Source organism: Choloepus didactylus, chromosome 12 (assembly GCF_015220235.1).
Source record: "Choloepus didactylus isolate mChoDid1 chromosome 12, mChoDid1.pri, whole genome shotgun sequence".
NCBI lineage: Eukaryota > Metazoa > Chordata > Mammalia > Pilosa > Megalonychidae > Choloepus > Choloepus didactylus.
The window spans coordinates 29,034,046-29,060,477 of NC_051318.1; the positions used below are offsets into that span (position 1 = coordinate 29,034,046).

The 26,432-nt window shown below is 36.2% G+C and overlaps 1 long non-coding RNA gene across 1 annotated transcript in view; it reads right to left on the reverse strand.

Moving 5' to 3' along the window:
• LOC119507351 overlaps positions 1–23,396 on the reverse strand; it is a 61,287-nt gene extending 37,891 nt beyond the window's left edge. The window contains exons 1-2 of the long non-coding RNA XR_005211212.1: positions 23,299–23,396; positions 16,235–16,915 (exon numbers count right to left, since the gene is read on the reverse strand). This is a non-coding gene — a long non-coding RNA (uncharacterized LOC119507351). The remainder of the gene's footprint in view (positions 1–16,234; positions 16,916–23,298) is intronic.
• Between the last annotated feature and the right edge of the window lie 3,036 nt (positions 23,397–26,432).

Below are 26,432 nucleotides of genomic sequence, written 5' to 3' on the forward strand. Positions count from 1 at the left end.
TAGTATTATTTTTACTATTCATATATGTGTGTGTATATGTCTTATCTCTGCAATTCAACTGAAGTCCTTCAAAGCAGATTCTACATATAGTCATTTCCTTTTTTAACAGGTTAATTTTATTGCATCTTTAAAATATCATAAATAAGTGTCAGGAATCATCTGGAACCTTGTTGTTTCCATAGTTGGACAACTCTTAGTTCATATTTGTCAGCCTGCTGAACAGTTCCTTCTCCAGAGACACAGATATCATCAAAAATATTCTGCTATCCTTGTTTTAACTGTTGAGGTGTACTGAATAAAAGCAGCTGATTTGATACAAGTTCAATGTTGTTTCTTTCAAGAATTAATTTACCTTTCTGGACTTGAGATACAGAACAAGCAATGCCTGGCCTCACCCAAATCCTGCGGATATATTTTTCACTTTGGATTTCTACAAGAAACCCACTCTCTTGAATAACAATGTTGAAGGGCAAGTGAGCGAGCACACACAGACCTCATCTTGTAATGGAAGCCTGGTATGGCACCCTTGATCATGTTCCGTACATGACTACAGATAGTGCAAACTGTAGCCAGTTCCTTTCATTTTCCCCACCATTTGCCAGCCTGAAGTCTCTTTTTCTTTCCAAGGAGACTGAATTCTATATTGATGTGATTGAAGTCTCTCTGTAGGGTTCCTCTGGGGCCTTTCACCATAACTGTGTCTCCCTTCAGTGTGATGTGGACATTTTCTGGTATGTCAACAGTCTGGTTTCTGAGAATGGTCCTCATTCTCACAGAAGATAGCAAAGAGTTCTAGTGATTTTTATCACTCATATTCCCCAGTATACAACGGGCCTCCATAGATCTAGAGGCCCATTGATTTGATTTTCATTGTTGTTTTGGAAAATGTGATGTGACCTATGACATTATAATAAAGGGTTAAATAACAGAATTTTGTCAATTAATGAGTCCACTTCTCCTCCTCTCCCCTCCTTTATGCTTCCTGTGTATACAAATAAAACAAGCTGGCATAAAGGAGCAAAGCTAAACCTGTAACAGCACAGGTCAGAGTGGGACTCCGTGTGCCCATCTGCCCACATCTACTCAGGGCTGGCCAAGTTCACATGGCTGAGGGTCCAGGAAGGTGAAACCAGAGCAGCGCATGTGAATTTCACACCTGGCAGCTGTGCTACAGATGACTATACAAATGGGAGATGCTTTGTTTATTCCAAGTGCACATCAGCTGTCCTCTGTCTCCCTGACCTGCAGTGCTCCAATTACGGCTGCCAAGCCTGCCGTCATACTCTTCCCTCCTGTCAACTACATGCTTCTCTATTTAAAATTACATTTTTCAAAGTCCTGGCTTGTGACTGGTATTCTGAAGAGGAATTGAGGTGAGTGAGTGAATGGATATGGATGGTGCCAATTTTCAGCATGAAGTAGAAATGATGTCATAATGTATACTTCCATTTCCAATGGAAGAATAACAAATTTCTTTACCTTGCAAAACCTGAATATCCAAGAGACTCAGTTCTGGCTTCCAAAGTCCATTGAATTACTAAAACGAGTTTAAAAAGATATTCCCAGATATTGTAATCCTAAATGTACTTTTTTATTACTATTTTCCCTCAATAGTAAAAGTTTTGGACTTCCATGTAAAGAGACAATCGCATACAATTTTAAAATTTCCAAAAAACTAACTATAGTAAGGATAGTCTGTAGAAGTATACTATATAAAGCACTGTGGTAGAATAATACAATTAGCTCATGAAGATTTTCCATCTTTTAGTATTGTCCAGCAGACTATAAATAGTAGTTAGTGCATTATTTATATGAAATTTAATAACTACCCTTGATTCTCAGTCATAACTTTGCACAGATGATTATGCAAAGTGACTAAAGGTCCCATTTTTATCACAATTTCTCCAGACTTTCCTTCTCTGTACCAGTAGACTGGCTTGCTTAGATTCTATATTTCTTTGTTGTTAATTTATTTTACTTGTGTTCCCTTTTTGTGAATGTAAAAATATCATGCATTTCTTTAATGTTATTTGGCATATCAAAATAAATTAAATAACATGACTAAAACCAACCAAAGAAATGGGATTAAGCACTGCTTTGATATCAATTTGATATCAAATTACATGCCGCAACATCACTCTCCCCCTTCACTGCCTCCATCAGATATCTCTCCCCAGAAGGTGGGGAGAGAGGACCCATCCCTTCAACTGGGACTTATTATCATACAAGATCAGGACAGGAGCTACACAAATGGAAGACAGAAAGCAAAACTAATTTTTTCGAATGATTGATTAGTTAATTGGTTAAAAATTGTATATGGGGCAGTCAACAAGAAGATACTCCCAAAAAAGGGATTGTCTTCTGCACCTGGTAGAGAGTATGTTTAGAGGGGAGTGGCAGGGCCCGAGAGATAATGGAGGAAAACAGGAAAAAAGCAAAGAGCAAATGGAGGTATCCTCTGTTATCCAGATTTTCAGATGTACTTTGTATCCATCCCATCCCCCCACCACCACTTTTGCCCCCAAATAAAGAATGTATTTATCCTCCCGTTTTCTCCTTTCCTTCCTGTCCTCTGCCTGCTCTAATATTCCTCCTGCAGGACTCCTTTCTTCTGCCTCCTTTCTCCCCCCTACCCTTTGTCTTCTGCCCATTGCACAGCATTCAAAGCAGATGGCACAACCAGAGACACAAGAAGAGGGAGAAGGTTCTACCCAGCAGCAGTCCCTTTTTCCCCCATCCCCACAAATACATTCACCCTTCTCCGGCAGCCATGAAATCTCACCAAATACCCACACACCTAACATTGCTGTTATTTCTTTTTTAAATAAAGAGACATAGATAGATGAGTCAAATGATTTGATACAAATTCCACTGAGCCAAAGTGGAATGCCTCATTCCAACTACGTGCTATGTCATGCTAAAACCAACAAGTCCATAATGCTTTAGGAATTGTATTAACAATGCTTCTTTTGGGTTTGTGCACAACTCTGGTTGGGGAAAGAAACCCTTTAGATCTGCAAGTTAACAATAATTGTCAATTCTTAACCAAAATAAGCAAAGCATCCTGGGGAAATTGGCGGCTAGTGGAGATAGGCTTGATGACCAGAGAAAGGAGCTGGGTGTGGAGGGAGGAAAATGAGCAACACCTTGGCTGAATTGACCTAGGGAAACATGATGGAACAATCCCAAGCAATTTGCTTCTGAGATTGAAAGAATAAGGGCTTTTCTGGCTTTGCTGGGTCTCTAACTGAGGGTGAGTGATGGATATACATGGCGAGCAGCTCCGTCATTACTGATGGGTTTTGCTTTTGGATGATTCAGGGCTATTTGCCTGGGCGCCATTGTTCAAGAGGGGGAAGGATGGTAGCCCAGATGCTCCAAACCACCTTCAGAATCCAGTCAAAACATCATAAAGTTTTGAGGGAAGGAGAAGATTTGCAAAAGAGGTGGAGGAGAGACTTGAATAGAAGAGGGACTCTGTTGGTGGCATGACTCCACGAGATAGACACGATGCTGGTTGGGCTCTAACCAAGCACACAGGAGCTCACTGTTCCTCTCTTTGGCCACCAGGTTTATTGACATAGGACAGTGTTTGCCAAATTAGGTTTATTAAAATCCCTGAACACAAACCATTCTGCTGTAAGTGTTTTTTTTTTTAATCAAGAATTCATTCCCTTCATAAAATGTTGTTTTATTTTCCTAATTTAGTCCATTTCTAATTTAAATATTTTAAAGCCTTTAAGGCCAATATTAAGACCTTGACATCCCTCCCTCATTTTACATTTGATATTTAAAAATAAATTTATTTGGCTTTTGTTTTCATTTTTTTAATGAGAAGAAGAAACCTTATAAGGTTTTGAAATAAATTCGTAGAGTTGGAACTAGTGAGAATTTTAGTAGACTCTTTGGGGTTTGGTTAGTCAGCTTCTTGTATCCTTCCCCTTTCTCTCTTCTTCCTCTCTCACTGCTGCTGTTGCTTCTACTTCTTTTGAAATAAAGTAAATCATTTTTTTGAGTAAAGAAATACATGTTTAATTACAGAATTAAGGATGGGGTTTCAGGGCATGGTCTTTGAAATTCAGTCTGAATTAGTACTGTTCTTACTTGTATTGCAACTTAAAACTTTATTTCTTATTTCTTCTATAATTGTTTAAAACTAATTCTGTTAGATGTTTTTATAAAATGTTGAGTCATACTATTAAAACATATACTTAAATTGTCAGAAAATGCAAAAGCATATAAAATGTATTGTTATTTGTAAGAGTGAACAAATTGATGTAGTAGAAAAGGTTAAAAACTTTCAGGATGGATACTTGCTTTGATATCTTGACCTTCAGTTATCCTCTGTGAGCCTAATATGCCATATCAGAAATTGAGATCATGTTTCTGGCATGTAGTTGACAGAGGTTGAAAATAATCAGATGAAATAAAAAGCAGTTAAAAATGTCATTCAACTTATATTCTTGCAAAGTCTCTGAAAAATCAGTGGTTTGAGTAAAATATCAATTTGACCTACAATTATTAGTCAGAACAAAATACACCATGCATTTATGTAAGTCACTTTTTGACTAGCATCAACTGTTTCTAATAGAGCCAAGAGCACAGAAATAAATTGAATACTTCTAAATAACCCAAAACTGCTGTCACAAAGTCATTCTCTTCAAACCTAAGAGAATCCCTCAAAATATTTATAGAAAATATGGCCAAAATTTACATATGAAAAGCTACCATAGCTCAATAAAGTAAGATAAAGAGGAACACAACACCTACAGACAAGTAATAAGGAAGAAAAATAAACTGCTAAGAAATATATAGGGAAAATTTTCCACTTCAATAATAATCAAAGAACTACAAATTAAAATTAAAATAACATTGTTTTAATTGTTAACTAAGCACATATTTATTTTTTAAGGATAACATTCAGTGTGGATGCTTAAGGTGTAGTCCTAGACTGTAGGGGAGGCCATGGAGCAGGGGAAGATATGGTCTCCAGGAAGAATTCCCTCTGATCTAGAACCCTGAATTCTTGGCTTTTTAAGGCCTCCTCCAAATGATTGGATGAGCCCCACTTGCATTACCAGGATAATCTCCTTTATTTAAAGTCAACTGATTATAGATGTTAATCCCATTTATGAAATATCTCCATAGTACCAACTAAGTAATAACTATGGCAGTGTTTAATACTGTAATTTAGCCAAGTTGACACATAAATTTAACCATCATACTCTTTAACCCAGTAACTTCCCTTCTAGAACTCTATTTTAAAGAAACGATCCAAACTGTGGACAAAATTTATATACAAAGTTGTTTCTCTCAGTACTATTTATAATTGCTAAATATGGAAATAAGATAAATTCAAAAGTAGATTCAGATTTATGTAAATTGAAATACAGCCATGATTGGAAATTATGCCTGTAATTTTAATGGAAAAAAGTTTCCAGAAATTATTAATATCATGAGAAAATGCTCAAAGAACAATGTTAAACAAAGAAAGAATAATGTAAAGTATTATATACAGTGTTATCCCATAGTGTAAAACAATATACCATAGATTATAGCATTATATATATATGATACCTACATATTTATATCTAAACACACAAATCCATATTTGCATGTTTATGTGTAAATATATAGAAAATATTTTAAATAGATTCAAATGTTGATAGTAGTATCTCCGGCTTGTTTACATATTACATTTTCCATGATATTTTACTAATTTTCCAAATTTTCCACCATGAGTCCATATTATTACTATAAAATCAGCATTATCCTTATCCTTAGAAAAATGACTCACTAAATACAGCTATTTTTAAATGCCACTCAGAGCCTAGCTGCTTGTGTTTTAGATCCAACTCTATTGCAAATGGTAATCCAGCTCCCGAATTGCACAACTGGTTAGGACTAGCAAATCAGGAAGAGAAAGGAGGGCAAGTAAGCATGTGAGCTTGCTAGCAAGAGTGGTTCTCAGCAATCCCCCACCCTCAGGTCTGCTCCATCTTACATGACTGATACCACATTAGTGGGGCCCTTAACACACAGAGAACCTAACATGGAGACTGGAAGCAACAAATCTATAAAAGATTTTAGAAACATTTACCCTTGCTTATCTAAATTGAGTGGTACAGCATGATGGTTAAGTCTGGTGTCAGAGAGGCTAGTTTTGAATCCAAGTTTCACCACTTACTAGCTAAGTTTACCCTAGAAAGACACTTACATCACTCCGGGCCTCAGTTCCACATCAGAAAAATGGGAATGAAAATAATACCTGTCTGATAGGGTTGTTGAATGAATTCATTCTCGGAAAGATGTAGAGCAGTGCCTGACAATGATAGATGTGGTTGTTTGGATTATTATTTTTTCTAAATAATGGTCTCTAAGGTAAGGTTTCTTAAAGTATGAGTCCCCTGACTCCTTAGATGAGAATCATGGGGAAAGCTTGCCACAGATGCAGATTTCTGTACACTACCCGACTCTACTGAATAAGATTCTGAAATGAGTCCCAAGAATATGCATTTTTGACAAGCTCTTGGGTAGTTTTTATGTGCACTGAACTTAACAAAGGCATGCTACACTAAAAATGTTATTGTATCATAATTCTCTATAAATGTTTCTAAGTCATCAAGGAAAAGTTAAATTTTAAAAAGTCAAGTATTTCTGTTTAAGTAGCTAAGTTCATATATCCTTATAAATTGATGTTTGACAAAAGTGAAAAAATAAAATGAAACCTTATTTCTAAGTTTATTTTAATCCAAAGACAAAAGCTTTAGTAATCAGGATAATCCATTTATGTGAAACAACTCATTCCCTGAAGATGCTAAAGGATGTGTTATTGTATTAATGTCTGTACGTAAGGTGTAATTTTATCCAGTATATCATAAAACATTAGATTAGCTTTGCTTCAATAAAGAGTTCAAAGGAAATAGATTTTTCTAAGTTATGGATAGATTGACTAATAATAATCAAGTAAATTCTGTGTGCTTTCGAATAACTAGGATACAGTCCGAAGTTACATGCTCAAAATAACATGAAATGTAGTGCCTAACTCTAGACTTTTTATTCACATCTCTTCTTATTTAACTATCTGTCCCTCATAAGTAAGAGGACTTTTAAAAATTAGCAAAAAGAACATAATCTGTAATAACGGTGAGAGTATCATTTTATCTCCATATGTTTACAAGTTGCCTTACCACTCAAAAAGCCTGAAACTTCTCTGACTAACTCTGGCTGTCTCGAACATGTCCCCATAGGCTAGTGGCAAGTTCAGCAGTTGGCTTTCTGCTCTGGCTTCCTGCCTCATTTTGTGGAATCAGATTGGGTCAGGATGGAAAATTCATCCAACCAACTTCACACACAACTCAGATATAAAATAAGGAAATTCTGCACCGCTGAAATGCAGGGTTGTTCCAATACACGTATCATAATCACAAGTAGACCAAATTTATACTCAAAACTTAAGATTGTATATCTTTTAAAATTCCTCTGTGAAATAGTTTTACTTCAGTAGCATTAAGACTGAGTTCATGTCAACTTTAAATTTCAGAATTTTAATCATTCTAAACCCATATTAGCAAATTAATATAATTTATAGAATATACCCTACTTAAGTAGATAATGATTTTGTCTAGGTTTCCCTAAAATAAATGAAGATTTGGATGACACTTATCTCTTAATTATATTAAAGAGACAACCATTTATTTTAAGGGTATGTCATTTGGACTTATATTTAGCTCATGATTCATTTAAAAAGTGGAAGAAAAAAGCTTGTACTTTTTAAATTGGGGGAGGGTAAATGAACATGTTCAGAAAGCTCATAATGATTATGGATACTAGCAAAAATTACTCCTGTCAGCTTCCAAAAATGCCTCAAGTTTCCATTAAAAATACCTTTTTTTCTCATAGGCGGTCATTTCGTAACTATTAGATTTGCTGAAAACAGTAGCTTTAATACATCAGGTAGTAAAGATGATTTATGTATTTTTAGGATACACCATTACGTTCCCAAATAAAACACTGAATGTCAATTAGCCAAAACCATCATAATACTGAAAAGAGTACTACTGTTCTTTATTCTACATAAGAGAGTCATTGCCATCTCCCTTATCAAAATGATATATTATGAAGCTAAACTTAAGTGTGACATTGTAGAGATGTAGGTGAAGTTTGGAAAGAGCCTGAGTCAACAGCAAATGGGTCCCTCTCAATGGGATCAACAGAGGCAACCGTTAGAGGTTCTCACATAAACATGGATGCCATGGAGGAGAGAGAGCAACTGACCCCAGTGGTGCTGTCATTTGACATGGGTTTCTTCCTAGAAGATGTATCCATCAATGAAATGGGAACTTTTTCTCTCTACTTGCAATATTCTAAAGCTAAATATATAAACACAATGCAAACAAATCTGCAGTTGTTTTTTAAATTGGCAGACTATAAGGTAGCCCATTTCAAACAAGCTATATTGGCTTAAAATGTAATGGCTTGCCACTGACTGCTTTCATTCCAACTATGATGAAAACAAATGATATTCTAATCAAGCCAAACAATAACTTTTTAAACCACAACGATTTGGTTTTAGTTCACACTGAACTAAATGTAACTTTCTCTAGCTCTTAAAGTTCAGTATCTAGGGACCAGGTAAGAAATTTGTCCAGACAACAAGGTGAATTTCAACCACCCCTTTTTCAAGGAAGTTGCATAAGCCAATGCTCCCACACTCCCATCACTTGCTTCTGTTCCAACCCTGAATCTGAACACCTTTCACAGACACTTCTGCAGACTTTCATCTTTGAAGAGGAAGATGCATTTCAGACACTTGAACTAGATTATCCTCAGATCCATGGTAATGCTCTATAGGTAAAAGACACTAAATAAAATTCATTATTTTTTTATTTATTATTACTGCATTTTCCCAGTTTTTAATAGAGGAAATGACGGTACTTCTTGCTATTCAAACTCTTCCTATTAGAGCATTCTCTCTCCAAATTCGAGAACCAAATCGAGTCGGAAAAATTTTCAGAAAATCCCTCACTATCCAAATTCTTTCTCTTCATGATTTGAAACTCAAACACCGAATACTATTTTAAAAGTTCACTAGCTGGCAAGAGGCCTGAGTTCTAGTTTATCTTTACCTACTTTTTATTATATGGGGGATGCTGAGCAAATCAATTAACCTGACTGGGTCTCAACTTCTTCATTTAATCTAATTCAGCAAATACTTATCCAGTGACCCTATGAACCAAGCACCTTGAAAATTCAAGGCAGGGTCATATGCCAGTTATTTCCAAGACCTGAGCTCTCCATTATAAGTGCTCAATAGTGTGCTTATTGAGTGCTTGAAATGTGGCAAGTGTGACTGAGGAGCTGCATTATAAATTTTATTTAATTTTAATTAATTCAAATTAAAATTTTAAAATGAATAATTCAGTTTATTGGAAAGCATTTAAGTAAGTTTGGAATAACTTGAGCAGGTGAATCTAATTTTCAACTGTTAGTTTTATGAAATCTAAATTCAGATCAAGTGTCTCAAGTGAAAATTTAGTACACAAATTGAGACATGCTATAGGAGTACAGATTTTTGACCATTAATATGAAAGAGAATGCAAAATGCCTCATTAATGATTTTTATATTTATTATATGCCGAAATGGTAATATTTTGGATGGTATGGGTTATATAAAATTTATTATTAAAATTTTTTCCCTGATTTCCTTTTTACATTTTTGTAATGTATCTGTCATGTCTCAAATATGGCTCATATTTATTTCTTTTGGCAATGTTGCTTTTAGAATACCAAAATAAATTATTCTGTGTAACTTGCCTGTCCCATCTCTGTCTAACTTCCCACATACATGCATGTGTCTAGGTTTTCCCCTGTAGAAAACTCCACTCCATTTCCTTCTCAACCCTTTGTACCCTGAGACTTCTGGTTCATCCCTAGAAATGTGCCTCTTGTAGCACTTAGCTTGTTGCAATGTATTTGCTTTCCTTCTGTTTCCTCCTAAACATTGAAATTCCATGATGAAAGGAACTGAGTTTGATTTGCTATTGCCACCTCAGTGCCTAGCATGGTACAGTGCCACACATGGACTAGGTATTCACAGTGGGTGTTCTATAAAATAATAAACTTAAGTGTACATAAAAAATCCAAATTTAGAAATTGAAAGTAAGGAGGAGTTTTTTTTTTAATATCACAGTCAACCTTAAAGTAAAAAAAAAAAAAAAAAAAAAACCAACCAAACGAACAAAAAAACCCACATAAATCACTTTAGAAAAACTTTTTCCGCTTTTTAAAGAACAGGGCAGGAGTTATTTCTGTAAAACCATAAATAACAACAAATGTAACTTTGCTTTTAATATTTTTGCCCTAATATTTTGAATTGAAATTGGCATATCTCTAGCAGCATGCAGCCTATTTTCTCCACATATGCACATAAAAAAACAGTAAAGTGAAAAAAATCGATTTCTCCCATTGCAAGTCTTCCTTAAGTTTAAAGATACATTCAAGTTATCAAGAAAATCATATTTTAAAGTAAAGCAATTTGGGAATAGACGCATTAGTCCAATCCTTTGTTTTTCCTCATTATATGCTTTAACTTGTGAAAAAGGGACAGAAAATGACTTTCCTGGCATCCCTGACTGTCACTTATGGCTGACATAATACTTAGCATGAGGATTGTTATTTATGTTTTAATTAGACCAAATCCCCACTCATAATATTTTATGTGTTTGCATATTATTGCTAAAATGGAGAAATAATAGCTAAGTATTCCTTGAAAATTTCTTTTGCAATCTTAGTTCCCATTACTGAATTGGTTTTGCTTTCATGTGTCTTTTAATGTGATTATTACAAAAGCAATGCCATCATTTATCATAGAATCAGCTTCATTTTACCCACGTGTACATGCTTCTATTCTTACTAAGAACTTTCTATATTCTGTTGGAGGAGGATCTGAAAAGAAATTAGAACTCACATCTGTGTCAAGAAAAGTAAGAGTCTCCAATATGTTATCCACTGCTATCTCCATCCAAAAGTTAGTAATTGGTTAGATACCAAAAGTGCAAGTCCAGGGCTGGAAATCAAGGCCAAAATCCACTTCACTTCAATGGGCATCTACTTTCTGTCCCTAACTATCTGCCAAAGAAACTCTACCAAGGAGCCCATCATTCAGAATCCCAATACTCAGGAATACATAACACAAAAGATAGATTAAATCTTACAGCTGCCTTGGCATTTAAATAAAAGGTAAATAGAATCACTGGACTAATGCGTAGAGTGAATTAATAGAAACAAGATAATATGCACATGTAAGAATACCACAAAGGAGAGCCACTTCTGGATGATAAGTAAGGACCTCTGAAAATCTACTCCTCCATTAAAGCAAGAAGAACATGGGAAAAAAAAAATTGTCAAAATCAACTTTTCCAGAGTCTCCTCCTGAATGCCTCTTTGTTGCTCAGATGTGGCCCTCTCTCTCTGGCTAAGCCAACTTGAAAGGTGAAATCACTGCCCTCCCCCCTACGTGGGATCAGACACCCAGGGAAGTGAATCTCCCTGGCAACGTGGAATATGACTCCCGGGGAGGAATGTAGACCCGGCATCGTGGGATGGAGAACATCTTCTTGACCAAAAGGGGGATGTGAAAGGAAATGAAATAAGCTTCAGTGGCAGAGAGATTCCAAAACGAGCCGAGAGAGCACTCTGGTGGGCACTCTTACGCACACTTTAGACAACCTTTTTTAGGTTCTAAAGAATTGGGGTAGCTGGTGTTGGATACTTGAAACTATTAAACTACAACCCAGAACCCATGAATCTCGAAGACAGTTGTATAAAAATGTAGCTTATGAGGGGTGACAGTGGGATTGGGAATGCCATAAGGACCAAACTCCACTTTGTCTAGTTTATGGATGGATGTGTAGAAAAGTAGGGGAAGGAAACAAACAGACAAAGGTACCCAGTGTTCTTTTTTACTTCAATTGCTCTTTTTCACTCTAATTATTATTCTTGTTATTTTTGTGTGTGTGCTAATGAAGGTGTCAGGGATTGATTTAGGTGATGAATGTACAACTATGTAATGGTACTGTAAACAATCGAAAGTACAATTTGTTTTGTATGACTGCATGGTATGTGAATATATCTCAATAAAATGATGATTAAAAAAAAAAAATCAACTTTTCCAGAACTGTGTAATTTATCCAAATACTTGAAACAATCTTAGGAGAATTTATTCAAGAAAACAATTGTATCTCCATAAGATACCCTGGTAGTCATGAAAACTAGCAGCCTAGCAGCCACTGAAGCAGACAGGGCAGGTATGGAGATACCCAGAAGCCCCATTCCCCAGGACTGTCAATTTTGACCTATCTGGCAGTTGCCCAGAAATCTTCACCCTCAGAGCTTTTCTTTATTTCACCTGACCCAGAGCTCACTCACTGCAAACCATTTCTCCCCGAGGGCATTTATCAAAAACAACCACTGGTAGAGTTGGAGTAAATGAGAAGCTGGTCAAGAAACTTAAAAGGAAAAGATGGGGAATGAGATGTCCTAGAGTCTTTGTAAAGCTCTGATATGCCAACATAATCCTGGGAATCTAGAAGGTCTTGCACATGTGCAGGCAGTGCACATACCCAGGAATCACCTGAGAAGGCTCTAATGTCTCACCTATGGCTAACCTTGAAGCTTTGCACAAACAGAAAGTATAAGCTAGTGAAAAGAAGTAAACTGATACCTGGAGTGTTGAAAAACATACATGGACCACTCCAACACACAGAGAGAAGCTCTTGTCAAAGGCTGGGAGAGTTATTGGTTCAAGGTATTCAAGGAAATCTCAGTCCATTCATTAACTGACCACTAAACTCACCAAGTGGAGATGTCAGTGACCTCAAATAACAAATAATACAGACTAAATGAATTAGTTCCAGAAAACAAACAAAAGCAACAACAACAAACCCTGGAGTGGGATATTTCTGACTTCCAGAGCTGCTGTATTACAGTACTTAAAATGTCCATTTTCTATAAAATATATGACATGAATAAAAGCAAGAAAGCATGGCCCACACATTTTTTTTTTTAAATCATTAGAAACTGTTCTGGAGGAAGCCCAGATGCTGAACTTACTAGACTAGGACTTCAATCAGCTATTATAAATATGTTCAAAAAATTAAATAAAACCATATCTAAAGAACTAAATGAAGGTATGTGAACAATGTCTCCCCAAACAGAGAATATGAATAAAGAGTAGAAATTATAGAAAGGAACCACATAGAAATTCTGGAGTTGAAAAGTACAGTAAAAGGTCACTAGATGGCTCAATGGCAAATCTGAACTTGCAGAAGAAAGAATCAGTGAACTTGAAAATCAGTCAGTAAAGAAGGAATAGAAAGGGAAAAAAGCCATCAGACATATAAAATACAAACAGTAAAATGCCAGATATAAATCCTACTTTATCAGTAATTACAGTAAATGTAAATGGATTAAATACTCCAAACAAAAGGCAGAGATTGGCAAAATGGATTACATAAATGTGATCCAACTATATGGTGTCTCCAAGACAGTTTTGTCTATTTCAAAGACAAAAATAGATTGAAAATAAAAGAATGGAAAAAATGTACCATGCAAACAGTAACCAAAAGAGAAATGGAGTAACTATATCAGACAAAATATCCTTGTTAATGATGTTAAGATGGCAATGCTAACCAAATTGATCTATAGATTCAGTGGATGTGCCTATCAAAATCCTAGCTGGCTTCTTTTGAAGAAATTGGCAAGCCGATCTTAAGATTCATATGGAAATGCAAGGTAACCAGAATAGCCAAAAAAAAAATATATATATATTGAAAAAAAAGAACTAAGTTGGAAGATCCACATTTCCCGATTTCAAAATTCTCTACAAAACTCAGAAATCAAGACAGTAAGGTACTGGCATAAGGGTAGACATAGAGATCAATGAAAAAGAATTGAGAGTCCAGAAATCAGCTCTTTCAGTTGTGGCAATTGATTGTCAACAAGGTTGTCAAAACAATTTGGAAAAAAATAGTCTTTTTAATAAATAGTACTGGGACAACTTAATTAATTCACATTCCAAATAATGAAGCTGGACTCTTCCCTTACACCTTATAGAAGCTTAACTCAAAATGGATCAAAGACCTAAATGAAAGTGATAAAACCATAAAACTCTCAGAAGAAAGCATCAGCTTACATCTTCATGACCTTGAATTAGACAAGCGTTTCTTAGATATGTCCTCAAAGGCACAAGTGACAAAAGAAACAAGGATAAAAGAACTTCATCAAAATTAAGAAGTTTTATGTCTCAAAGGACACTATGAAGAAAGTGAAAAGATAACAAACAGAAAGGGATAAAATATTTGCAAACTATATATCTGATAAGGTTCTTGTGTCCCGAATATATAAAATATACTAAAAACCCCTGAATTGAACATTTAAAAAAGTAAACCAAAAAGAATACACAAAAGGATAATATAGCAAATGTGGTGGGAAGTATATCTTCAATTTTTGAGATGGTCCTTATAAGATGGATATGACTTTGATGCAAGAAGAATAGTATCAACAAAGATCTAAAGCAGAAAGCATCAGATAATTTGAAAATTAGGGATGTTCTTGACTATCTAAATTGTAGAGCAGCTTGGAAAAATAAGGCTGGAGAGCTAAAATGAAATAAGATTTCACAGACCCTGAATGATCAGTTGGTGAAGTTCCTACCCGGAGATTAGGGATGGCAGCCCTAAAGGCTTTGAATGATGAATTCTTTAGTAATATCACTTTGGGTCAGTTTGGACCCTCACTCCCAGGAATTCTACTAAATCCTGGAATCACAGAATTTTTTAGTCATGTGGCAATATGATATCATCTAGTTCAATGATTTAAAAGCAGCAGAACCCATTTTTCAAAACAAATATGACGGGAGATTCCAATACATAGCAAGACAGCTGGAATCCTGTCTTTTCAGCCACCCTCCGGACATCCAATGAGGGAAACCCAATTTGAACTAGCATCAACCCTTCATTTTAGAGATGAGGCCACTGAAGTCCAGAAAGGTTAAGTTACCTTCACAAGAGCACACAATTAATTATTGGCAAAATATATTCCAGGCTTGGGGTAAATAACAAAGCAGAGACAAAGCAGCATGCAGAATATGTTCAGGAATGCTCAGAAAAAGAATAGCTCAGTGTGGTGGAAGCCAAGACAAACGTATTTCGCTGATGAAGTCATTTAAAACTGCAATGAGTTTAAATTAGGCAGTGATGTAAATCTCCTGATATGTGGGACCATACCTTAAACTTGTTTGTATCTTTCACAATGCTCTCACATAATAAATAGTAATTGAATCAGTGACTGAATGACTATTTCTTCTGGATTTGTTCAAGGGCAGTTCCTGTGGTAGCATCTAGTGTACCATAAAATATATATGTCCAAAAGGATGGGTCAGTTGTGTCTCTCTGAAGGAAATCAGATCACTGTTCTCTCACTCCCACTGTGCCCCAGGGTACTCAGGGGAAACCCCTGTGGAGAAATGCATGAAAATTCATCTAAACGCAGGAAGGAGAGTGGCAAGTTTTCCCCGCATGAAGAAAAGAAAACAGAATTCATTGCTGGCTCGTATTCCTTAATGACCTGATAACAATATGCAAGGTCCATATTTTGGTCCTTGAACTTTTCCACTCTATAAATATAACAGGCTGACATTTCCAAGGGGTCCCCATCAGTCCTGCCTGACCTTCACTCACCACTCCAACAATTGGTGCAAACTTTGGTAGTGGCTGCTACTGAACTTAGTCACAGTCTTAGTTGAATGGGGGAAAAAGCATATGGACTTATCTGAGGAACAAAGAATGGTGAGAAAGAGGTTTCTAACTTGGAAGTGAGAGAAACTCTTTGTCAAGACATTTCCCAATTTTGAATACCCAATGAAGACATGCATAATAAGGAAAACTTGAGTGGCCGTGGTGGAGGAAATCTATTTATTTGCACTGTATTGTTTTTTGCATTAGATCATGATTCAAAGGAAGTGCTGCTACTACTGTTTGAATTCTAATCATTATAAGACGCAGGTTATGTTTCAAGGAACTGATTGTGAACACTAACAAAAACAATAAAATGTTATATTTTTAATACTTAATTATCCCATAAAACCACCATCTTACCACCATCTGAATAATGGGAAAGAACCACCAGCCTAAAATTGGGGGTCATTTCCCAGAATTAGAGAACTGATCCTTACTTAATAAGTGCAAGAAAAAAGAATTCTGAGTAAATGTCTCCTTGACATGGTAGGGAGAGTTTCCTGGTTCTTTTCTTGTAAGACATTAAAGCTATTAAAGGCTTATATAAACACTGGGTTCTTTCAGGTATCATCTTCTATTATTAAAGTTTATCTGAAGACAGTTTCTCTTTGGGGAAATCTATGCCAGAGTGTCTTTCCTGAGGATGCAACACGTGGAAACATGTTGTTAGGAGGGAAAATAACTCCCCACATTAGCCATGATGCACTTTGTTCTCATTATCATAAAATGCAATCATTGTCCATAACTTTGATAGAAAACATGGCATGAATGTTTCTGCCACTAGGGAAAAATTACTCATCTTCATCACACCGAGTGGCTGTAGTTTTGGCACAGGGGCACACGTCCAGAGGAAGCTGCCGTTTGATCAAACGCCAGCTGACACAGGCCAGAGTCTCACCCTGCAGGAAGGGTCAGAGGTGCCCCTTGGAAGGAAGTTGGGTTGCTCCAGTTGTACCAATGTGCCTCGGATCAACACCACTTTCTGCTCTTCCATGTTTGACCTTTGCTTCCTCGGTTGCTTTGTTTTCAGCAGTGTTTTTTATTCCACATTAGAACAGCTGCAGAGAATTCCTGTTTAGATTTTTTTATACTACTTTGCATGTCCCTCTCACCTCTCCCTGCCAAAAAGAAAAGAAAGGGGGTTACCCTCTTCTTTTCCAGAGGATGGGATTAAGCAATATAAATTATACCTTTGGAGTTGAGGGCCAAACTTGTCCTTTCTGTGGCATTCTTGGCAAGGGACAAGGATGAATCAAAACATGCTTCACATTTTCAAAGAAAATGCCTACTCAAATAAGATTTTTGATGACTTTAATTTTCCCCTTTGAGCCTTCAGTGGAATAATAATTTCCTTTGTGTGATTGGCTCTGTTAAACAAAATACTGCAAAGCTGCTGAGTGAAGGGCAGAGGATAGTTCAGCAATCAGTTGCTTGTGTAATGGATTTTGTTTTATAGTAGCCTGCTTCTAACATTCATTACTCTGTGCCAATGAGTAAAATGGACTCCGTATATAAATCTTGTTATGATGTTAGTCCTCAAAGCATTAGGCTTTTTTGGTTCTTTTTTGTAGCTTAGCTGGTTGTGTACCTAAATGTGGAATATTACTAAATCAAGTTAAATTAAAGAAACAAATAAACTGGAGCTAATAAAAACAAGCCTTACAGATGCCTCTGTGACTTCTATATAATCTATTGCATTGGTTAACTTTTTTATTTTTTTATCACTTTTGAAAGATGAGTAAACTTTGATGAACATAATAGTTTGAAAAATTTAGCCAACTGGATATCATCTGAAAAATTTGAAGGGAAAAAGTTTCCTCGATTATTTTCCATTTTAATAAAAAGTGAATATTTCTTTTTCAGACAAAAATGTATACTTTAAATAAGTCAGATATCACTTAATTATTCCCTTAAATCTAGAAAATGCTTTCTCCTTGGTATATTGAACGTGAGAAGAATTCTTTTCACCCTCTATCTTTTATATTCTTGGGCCCCACCAGGTATGGGGATGTAGTTATACACCTAGAGGGAGGCCCTAACTTTATATATTCCAAAGCCTACTGATCCGAGATAAATGGGCCCAAATCGTACTGTATTGTCTAGTTCAATATAGTGCTTTCACTACCATTGGTTAGACCATATCAATAAAGGCAAAGGAAAATGGGGCAACACATACAGATGACCAAGACCAACCTAGTTCCCATGACTCCCCAGGAGAGAGAGAACCAAGAAAATGTATTTGGGGGCATTGAATAAATCACCTCAGTTCCCTGCTTCATTTTATAAGTGCAAAAAACTACTCTTTCAGGACACGTCACCTCTCAGAGTAAGGTTGGCAGTGGACATAAACATTCTGCTCACACTATACTCTTTTTCCTTCCTTGACATTTATGTCACCACCGCACAGGATAGCAAAGCAGAAAGGTCATTAGCTTTGCAATCTAAGGGACCTGAACTTGCATCTTGTCTCTGAAACTTACTAGCTTTGAGACCTTGGGTAAATTACTCACACCATGAGCCTCAATTCTGGATTCCTAAAACAAGGCAAATATAATTTTAAAATCTTGGTTCAAGGATTAAATGAGATAGTACATTTGAAGAACGTGTGGCAATATACACATTCAATAAATGAGATTTACTTTGAATTGCATTGCATCTTTAGGACAACACAAGGAACTCATGATCTATAAAGAAAAGTTCACACCCTCTCACGCCTTATTCCTATACCCCTTCCCACCAAAAAACCCCACACAAACACAAAAACAAAAATCCACGGTGATATGTCTGAGATACTTCAATATGGTTATAATAAAGTTACACAGTTCACTTAAAGGAATTCTGTCTATATTGAATTTTTTCAACAAAATCTAAGTTCCTTCTTATCTGTGCTATATTCTCTCTGTCCTTGAACTGCAGCCGAGCCATTGGTGGACAGCGATGCTGGCTGTTCCATCAGTCGTTCACTTAGGCATTATTTAAAACAAATTTCCAATGTAATAAAGCCTCTCCATTTTGTGAATGTAAATTATATTTAATATGCCTGGGAACATGTGAGGTTGCCAAAATCTGAGGCAAGACAGCCTTTATGATTTCAGTCTGTTCTCAGCCCTTGATTACAATTTGATTTCCTTTGGCATCAAAAGACAAACTATTTTAGTGAACAATGTTCTTCCTTTAGCAAGAGTGAGATCTAGTTACTTGGCAAAGGAACTGTTCATTTGCCAGACAACATGTCCAACCTCTTAGCAATAGCTGAAAGACTGAATTTGATTTAAAAGCAACACAGAATGAGGAAAACAGCTAAAAATATATGGTTCCCTGAAGTGTGTATGTTTAGAGTATTGGTTGGTTAATTGTCATTTTACCATTGTCTCACAAAGGCATCCCTGCTATGAGACTGCATTTGGAAAAGGACAGAGTCAAATAGCTATGGCTTTCATCTGTCCCTAGACTAGACTTTTAAGTTGGCATGTTTCAAAATGTTATAGTCTGTTTAATATGCCTTGTCTTTCCCTAGTGCTTTTGCAGTCAGTCAATGTTTAAAACTACCTTTGTGGCTTCAGTGTCCTCAACCAGCAATTTTTCTTTTAAGAACCACCTTAAACTTCCCTGAAAGCTACTTCAGACTCTGACAAGTTGTTCTCACAGTAACTTTCCGCTTCTCTCCATCGTGTGAACTTCTCTCCTTTGGAGTTCATTGATTTGTTTATATACTCTTATTTGATTACTTGAGGAGTGCTGTGTGATATTACTGGTAGCTTCATATTAGCAAAGCGTCCTACTTCCCATTCTATCAGGAAGGATTTTCTCCTCGTGAGTGAGAAGTTAGGAGGACTATAGCTCTCTTAGCACATATAGAAAGAGTAGGATTCCGACTCTAGGTACTGCTGTTAATGCTTGCATTTCTTTGACTTGAGGAGAACACTGACCACATCCTTGTCCCTGACACTTTCCTCTCCTGCCCGGTACTATTGCAGAGGTAAAAACATCCAGAACATGGAACTGTGAACAGCGTGCTCTATTAACAAGTCAGATATGTGTGCACATCTATACACCTCTGAAGAATGTACATTTCACCTAGAGCACTAGCTTCAGGTCCAGATCCTGATGAAATCCCTAACCAACCAGAGCCTCTGTGCTAACCCCTGGCTACCTAAAGTTTCCCAAGCAATCCTGCACTATAGGAAACTCCCAATGCACTAGATCTCTTGTGTGCTATCATAAAAATGTATCTGTTCTCGTTTCCACTCTCATAGGGTGCTGTGCTTCACTGGTTGATGAATTAATCTGATATACTTATCAGGTCTAAACTACTAGTGGGTCCTAATGTATTAATGGTTCCCCTCTAAAGTACCATATTTGCATTTTCATAAATGCCTGCTACAGACAATGATTTTAACCCCACAAATGATGGATTAATTTGGTAGGAATTTCAGACACCAAGATATAGAGCCTCAGGGAAAAAAGGGGATCATGTATTTTCTAGTAAATAGGGCTTTTGGCATTTAATTAGTTATATAATCTAGGCATATATCAAACTTGATTTGTGTTAATTATTTAACCAATTAAAGCACAGGGATAGAATTCTCTGAGTCAGATGTGTGAAATTCGAGTCATTTATAGTTGGGTATCCTGATGGAAAAATCAGCTCATCACTTCTTTTCATACTTAAAACTTTTATCATATCAATATCACTACTAGCAATCCAATAGGAGCTTGATCTGAGTGGATTTTATAATTCTTTTGGTTTTTCACTTAACAATGGAAGATCAATTTCAACAGATACTATAAATTTGATGGGTAAAGAGAAGAACTATTTTCTAATACTTGGTACTCTGTGTCTTCATTCTGAAATAGTTCAGTGGATCACCCAACAACATTTCTGAGCATCATTTAGATAGGTATAACTCAACAATAATTGAAAGTTCAATTCCTGATCTCAAGTTGTTTCTAATCTAGCATGAAAATTAAGCACACATATGTATCATGAAAAAATGTGTTCTGATAAATAAAATATACATAATTTCTGAGAGACAAATAATTTGAATATTTGGGAAATTAGAAAAGATCTCTATAGATATTTTCTTTCATAACAATTTCACATGTTAATTACAGAAAATTTGGAAAATACTGAGTGGCATATGGAACAACATGTGAAATGTCGAAATCCAGCTCTACAGTGATGTGATTCATTCCATTCATATAGAAAATTTACGCAGTACTTACATATAAGTGTATGAGAGCATTGTTATACACACTTGAGATGATAATACATAGGATGCTATAATGCTTTTTCCCCCTAATGCTATATTATGAATTTTCTCTCACACCATTAGAACTTCTTCAGAGTATCTGTCTTATATTTTTATCCAAACTATCTGTTGCCTTTATCTAAATGGATAATGGGAGACCACCAAGAGCAAAACACATATAATGTTGGAAAACACCAGGTATAGTTAAAGCCAACCTAATTTAAGAATGAAATACATGCAAACACACACTGAAACAATATTAAAATAGAAGGGGCTGCTAAAACTCTACTGGAGTCTATAAAAAATGCACACAATCAGCAGATTGGAACATCATCTTAAGACTCAGAAGACAATACGTCTGAAAATTATTAAACAGAAACCATAAGAAATGCTTTCAAGTTCTTGAAATTCTTTATAACAATGATATTGTTTACAGCTGCTGTTTCTGAACTTTTTTTACCAAAAGAATCTTATTTTTCAGATGACAAATCCCTATGCAGAAAATTTGATAAAGGGCAGGCTTGGGGCTGTGTGGTCAAGATAAAGCTCAGGTCTCGTTTCAGATCAGTAAGGCTAACAGTGAGCTCAGTCTTGCACATTGATTATCTTGTCAATTAGAGTTCTCCCAAACCTGCTTCTTTCAACGCTGAGCTGCAGAGCCACAGTGAGATATCTTCTGCTCTTAGGGAGGCAGTATGCATTTCTGGGCACCTCCAAATGCAAAGTTTCAATCATAACATTTGGAAGTATCCTCCCAAGGCGCTCTCACAACTTAAAAAACAAAAAGCAGGAGGTGAGGGGATGGGGAGAGGGGCAGGTAGGAGCCTGTGGAGAGTGGAATTCTGTCTCCCAACAAATTAGGAACAGATTGGGATTTGCGTCCAGGTGTATTCTCCAATGTCTTTGGTTGGGAGAATATGTGAAGGAACTAAGAGAAGCACAGGTTATATTATGCCCCAGGATTAGGCCAGGTGCTTTATCTATATTACATATCTGCTATGTACAATTGAATCGTTATTATCCCCATTTCACTGAGGCTCACTGAGGTTAAATGCTGCAGATCGCACAGCTAGTCAGCCAGAGAGGGAGTATTAGAACCCTGTGCTATCTCATTTCCAAGTCTGAATTCATCCTACTTCACAAAATACTGACTTCATTATACACGGGGCCTGTCAAAGGCACTTTTAGGACAGTTCTCTAATTTTTGTCCATTCTGTTTTCTTATTTCTTTTGCAAATAAAAACATAGATCACAATATAAAAATTAGAGTTCAAAAACAACAACAGAATTATGTGTAGAAAAAAAACCCAAAAAGAAATATAACACAATGTTAACTGTGTATAGCCACTGGATGGTAGGACATGCGTGATATAGTTTTTTATTCTCGTGTGTGTGTGTGTGCGTGTGTGTGTGTGTGTGTGTGTGTGTGTGTGTATTTTACAAAATGTAATTTTATAAAGTAATTAGTAATGGAAACAATTAATGAGTTTATTTTTTAAAAGGAAATTTAGCTTAATTAACTTTATTTCTCTCTATACACATATACACATAAAAGGAAATACACATAAATGTTGAGTGTGTACAGTTTGTATCTTCCTATTTTTTTAATTTCCAGATTTTCTACAATGAACAAATAATACTTATATAAATAAGGAATATGATAAATGTTGTTTTAAAATGAAAAAGAAAAGCTTCCCATTGTTTTATTCTATTATGTTTGGCCAGAATTGAGCACAGTCGAACCAAAAAATATTCCCAACAAGAATTTACAGGATTTTTAAACCCCAAAGTGGGATTACACAGCATTAAATAACAACCAAGTTTACCGTTTTTAAGTACTTTCTGTATGCCAGGCACTGTTCCAGTGCTTTACGCATATTAACTCACTTAATAATCCAACAATCCTATATGGTAGATGGAACTATTTATTTTCATTTTGCAGTTGAGGAAACTGAGGCCTATAAAGAATGGGCATCCTACCAAGGTTAGAGAGTTAGCAGATGGTGGAGCCTGTATTTAACCCAAGCAGTCTGGCCCACAGACCCTGCCCTAACCATAGAGCAGAACTTACTTAAAGAGACAGTAAGAGCAGCAGGGAGATTATAAATGCCTGTAGGAAATAGACTTATTCATACACCATTACATATTCTTCCTCCTAGGAACATCACATTTCAAGATCGTAAATTTGTATGCCCTGCGGTTCACACAAATGATGAGGCTGTTGGCAAAACCATAGATCCTCTACTTACTAGAAGGAGGCTCTCCATGCAAGTAAACACTGAGAGTTCCAACACATTTTGCAGCAGCTTGCTTCCAAAAATCATTCCTTTCCAGGGTAGAAACTGGCTCAATAAGGGGAAAAAAGAAAGAAAGAAAAATATATACAAACATACTTTTTTTTAAATTAAGGAACTGAAGTTTGACTCAGGGAGGGAATCATTGGTTGAATCACTAGCATCATTTCCTTCAGCATCTTGATAATGATTTAGAAAAGGAAAAAGGAGAAACAATAGTCACACAATGTTCTTTTGCGTGAGAAGTAAAGATTAAATACCAAGGACCTATTCAATTTGAATGTGAGAACCTATTATTTTCTGATAAATCTTCCATGGTGGGAAGAATTCACCGTTTTACTTATAAATGAATAGAAACTGGAAGATTTGTGGGGACGTCAGTTTAGGACATAAACAAATTCCCTCTTCCCTCCATTCACTCATTCAACAAATACACATACAGCACATTCTCTATGTCAGGTACTACATAGAGTATATTGGTGAACACATTAGAATTTAATGTCCCAAGGAGCTTATATTCTAGTGAGTGAGGCAACAACACACTGACAAATAAAAATATAAAATAAATTCAGGTCGGGATAAATGCTATGAAATAAAATGAAGTAAGTTAAGAAGGTAGAGATGGTAGAGCCAGGAAGCAGTGGAGAATAATTTAAGAGAGAGTTATCAGGAAAGATCTCTCCAAGGATGTGACTTTTGAACAGAATGATTTGAGGAAATAAGCATGTAAAGTTCTGAAGAAAAAAGGTCCAAGATGCAGGAGCTGTAGATTCAGATGCTCTGAACTTGATGTGGTAAGGTAATTGTTGCAGCGAGAAGGTAATTATTGCTACAATTTCCAAAGTCTTGAATGGGGGTGTCCTTGGTCCCCTGGATACATTCGGCAATGCCTGGAGATAGGTTTGGTTTTCACATTTGGGAGGAGGGGGAATGAGTTCTACTGGCATCAGTGAGTAGAAACCAGGGATGCTGCTAAACATCCCACGATGAATAAGACAGCCCTCCCCAACAAAGAATTAACCAGCCCCAAATGTCAACAGTGCTGAGATTGAGAAACCTTGTTCTAAATTCTCCTCTCCAGTCTTTCATGCAATACTCTATTTTTGCCTGTGATTCTGGAGTCCCTTCATTAAAAAGAGAATTTAGACAGGAGATCAAAACAAGCTATTGTCCCAGATTACATATATCCTCTCATATGGCAGAAGGAATCATTGAACTGACCATATATTCATTGTGCTAAATGAATAGAAAGGTGTAACACATCAAGAGAACATAATAGATAATCATTATTACCTTCATAAAGTCTTTAGCTGCTATGTTAGGGACTAGAAATAAAGTGTAAATTCTTTACCCAATTTGAATCCTCTCTACATTGCTCCTCATACCTTAACTATATGATGCAATTTTGGTTTATACAATGTAGCATGCCTTTGTTTCCATTTTGTATCCTAAAGATTTGCTAGTGAACAGTACAATTGCTTCTAAGAGAAAAGATAACAATCCAGGGAGAGAAAAATAACAAGGTGAAAGAAAGGAAGAAAAGATGCAGCCCACGGAAATTGGAAATGAGATGGAGAGTCAGTGGAGTGAAGAGGTGCAGGACAGCTGTATTGTTCTAGATGAGAGGCATTGCAGGGCAAAGGTAGTTTTCAGCCATCCTGGCAAGATGATGTTGGACAAGGATTAATAAATGCTGTGCAAAAGAATGGAAGGAGAGAAAGGAAGGTAGCAAAATTGAAGGATAAAAATTCTAGTTTTCAATATATGGTGTTTCAAATATGTCTCAAGTGAAAATGTGCTCAATTCTGCTACAAAAGACGTCTAGGATTTGGGGTGGGATAATGTTTTCTGGGGAAACCAGGAAGTTGTGTATGTTTTAAGAAAAGTGATAAAAGACCCATGCATTAGACTGTGCATTTGCATTTTCCTGCACCATTTGCATTTTCCTGCACCTCACTTCATTTCCTCTATTTTAAACCATTTTATGCTCTCTGTGTGTTCACCTACACTCAGCCAGCCAAACTCTTCTTCAGAATTAAGAAGATAACAAGTAAACATTGGATTCCTTTTTCTCCACCCCGGTCTTATAGTCCTCTCATTCAATCATGTGCCAGTGAATGCCATCTACCTTTCTCCTCTCTGCCTCCCCAACCACATTCTCTTTCATCTATGTTTAACAAATGGACACCCGAGGAGAAAAACAATGCAAGGGAAGTGGCTCCACCAGAATCTAAAACCAGGAGAAAAGCTTGCAGGCCTAGAAAGTTGTGCTCAGTAAGTTGCATCCACTTAAATTAAGCAAAATATGATACACATATATATACTGAAATAACTATGTCTGATATAAATGTTTAGAGCCTATTCAATGAGATTTTAAATCTGCCTGGAAATTTGAATATTTAAGATAATTATGTTAATGCTGATGCTATGCTAACAAAGCACCTATAAGCTGTATTTCCCACTAAAACATGTATAATTATTACGGACGTTAAAAAATTGCAAGACTCTCAGTGACCAACCAAAACAAGATCTCCCAGTAATGTGATAGATGGTTTTAAGCCAGACGTTATTTCCATGTGAAATAGTATTATGTATTTATGACTGCATCTGTGTACTTTCACAGTTCATTAACAACCTAGTCCAAGAGGAGATGTGCACTGTTATTGCTTACTGCACTTATTATCTAGGCCACTGCAGTAGACATATATATCCCAGCATAAATATCATACAGTTCTGATACCTTCAAAATCAGTCATCCATCTTACTTGCTGATAAATGTCTCTTCACATCACTGGCTAAATTTGCATTGTCTAGCGTTAGGGGGAGCAGAGAGCACACAAGTATATGAGATAAAGCTGTTTATCTGGAATGGGAAACAGAGTGAAGGATGGGCCTAGTAAACATTCCCTTTCACTCACTGTCAGAGGGCATGGGTTTGCGCATGCATGTGGAAAAGCATAAACTGCATCTGATGCAAGGTTTAGTGCTGATTGTGAATGTTTGGGAAAATAAAAGCTGATAAAGATCATGGTCCAGACCTTCACAGAGAGATTAAATTCACTTCTGTTTGGGATAAATGATTTTTTTTT